General features: G+C 43.8%; 1 non-coding gene across 1 annotated transcript; it reads left to right on the forward strand.

Annotated features, from left to right (window-relative positions):
• Positions 1-1967: 1967 nt before the first annotated feature.
• Positions 1968-2074, forward strand: LOC141688688 (small nucleolar RNA R71). Its single transcript, XR_012562121.1, has one exon. It is a non-coding gene; the product is annotated as a small nucleolar RNA R71 (small nucleolar RNA).
• The last annotated feature ends 513 nt before the right edge of the window (positions 2075-2587 follow it).

The raw sequence follows: 2587 nt of genomic DNA on the forward strand, positions 1-2587 counted from the left end.
TGAATTCTCTCAAAATCCTTAAGAGCTTGTCTTCCTCACTACCTGAAAGGTCAGCTGAAATAATAACAGGTAACGTAGATGAATCACCAAAAAAAGCATACCTCAAGTGTTCAGGTAATGGTTTGAGCTCCAAGATAGGTGCTTCCTCTATTGATGGTTTGAGCTTCCCTTCAGCATTCTTAAGGTCAGAAGTACCAAGAGATTCAAATGGTATGTCGAGCTTTCGCTTCCATGGAGAAGCGTTCAGATATTGTAATTGCTCGTTGCTATCTTCATCATCACTGTCAAATTCCCCCACTAAGGCCTTTTCTAATGCATCAGACATTAGCATGTGATCGAGTTCCGAAGTAACCGCAGAATCAATCACATCCACTTTTAAGCACTCCTCATCTTCTGTAGGGAATTTCATTGCCTTGAATACGTTGAAGGTCACATTCTGATCTTGGACCCGCATAGTAAGTTCCCCTTTTTGCACATCTATCAAGGTACGGCCAGTAGCCAAGAAAGGCCTCCCCAAGATTATGGGAATCTTCTTATCTTCCTCAAAATCCAGAATAACAAAATCAGCAGGAAAGAAGAGCTTATCCACCTTGACGAGCACATCCTCAACTATGCCCCTTGGGTAAGTAATGGAACGGTCAGCCAATTGTAGCGACATGTATGTGGGTTTTGGATCAGGCAGATCCAGCTTTTTAAAGATCGACAACGGCATCAAATTAATGCTTGCTCCCAAATCACAAAGGCACTTGTCAAAAGTTAGATTGCCAATGGTGCAAGGAATGGTGAAGCTTCCTGGATCTTTCAGTTTTGGTGGTAACTTTTGTTGCAGAACCGCGCTGCATTCTTCCATGAGAGCAACAGTTTCAAGGTCATCCAGTTTCACCTTCCTTGAAAGAATAGTCTTCATAAACTTCGCATAACTAGGCATTTGTTCCAGAGCCTCAGCGAAAGGTATATTGATGTGAAGTTTCTTGAATACCTCCAGAAACTTCCCGAACTGTCTATCCAGCTTTTGTTGCTGCAATCTCTTAGGAAAAGGTGGTGGAGGATAGAGCTATTTCTCCCCTGTATTAGCCTCAGGCAGAGTGTGTTCAACAGTAGTCTTCTTTGGTTCCGCCACTTTCTCCTTTTGCTTAAATTCTTCATCTCTAACTTCAGCTTCGACTTCTTTTGCCTTTTCAGCATCAGCTACTTTTCCAGACCTTAAGGTAATAGCCTTGACTTGCTCTTTAGCTTCCTTCCTGCCTGGTACTTCCGTGTCACTGGGAAGAGTGCCAGGTTGACGATTGAGCACTGCATTGGATAATTGACCAATTTGATTTTCCAAGGTCTTGATAGAAACCGCCTGACTCTTGCACAACAGCTTAAGTTCCTCAAAATCAGCACTAGTAGGTGCAGCTGCACTTCCTTGTTGAGGATATGATTGTCTTGTAGCATATTGCTGTGGTTGCTGGAATCCAGGTGGGTTAAACTGTTTACTTACTCCTTGCTGATATGGTGGCTGAATAGCATTCTGATTATTCCCCCAGCTGATATTTGGATGATTTCTGTTGTTAGGATGATAGGTCGCTGGCACAGGCTGCTGTTGTCGCTGATAATTATTCACATACTGAACAGATTCGTTGACAAGAGAACACTGATCCGTAGCATGAGAACCTGCACAAAGCTCACAAACCATAGCTATTTGATTAACTCCATACGTAGCCAAAGAATCAACCTTCATTGATAGCGCTTGGAGCTGGGCTGCAATAGCGGTGGCTGCATCAACTTCCAGAATACCTGCTACCTTGCCTGACGTCATCCTCTGAGTTGGGTTTTGATGCTCATTTGCAGCCATCGTCTCGATAAGATTGTACGCCTCAGTATAGCTTTTAGCCCATAAGGCGCCTCCAGCTGCTGCATCGAGCATGGGCCGAGATTGGGCCCCCAAACCATTATAAAAACCAGTGATTACCATCCAATCCGGCATTCCATGATGTGGACATTTTCTCAACATTTCCTTGTAGCGTTCCCAAGCCTCGCACATAGATTCTGTAGGTTGCTGCGCAAACTGAGTAAAAACACTCCTCATAGTAGCAGTCTTTGCCATTGGATAAAACTTCACCAGAAACTTTTGCGCAAGATCTAGCCACATAGTGATGGACCCAGCTGGTTCAGAATGTAACCAGTCTTTAGCCTTATCCCTCAGTGAGAATGGGAAAAGCCTCAACTTGATAGCCTCATCAGTCACGCCATTATACTTGAAAGTGCTGCAGATCTCGACAAAATTTCTTATGTGCATGTTGGGGTCTTCAGTTGCCGCTCCTCCAAAAGAAACAGAATTCTGCACCATCTGAATAGTGCCCGGCTTGATTTCAAAGGTGTTAGCTTGAATAGCCGGATGAAGGATGCTTGACTGAATGTCATCAATTTTAGGCCGAGAAAAATCCATAAGAGCTGGATCAGCTTGAACAATACGATCTCCCATGTTTACTGGTTCTTTCTGCTCAGTTCCTGAATCCGAATCCTCAAAATCTAACTTCTCCGGAGTATCAAGAACTTCGTCTTTCTCCTCAGCTGTATCTAAGGTCCTCTTGCGAGCATGAGA

Source organism: Apium graveolens, chromosome 9 (assembly GCF_009905375.1).
Source record: "Apium graveolens cultivar Ventura chromosome 9, ASM990537v1, whole genome shotgun sequence".
Taxonomy (NCBI): domain Eukaryota; kingdom Viridiplantae; phylum Streptophyta; class Magnoliopsida; order Apiales; family Apiaceae; genus Apium; species Apium graveolens.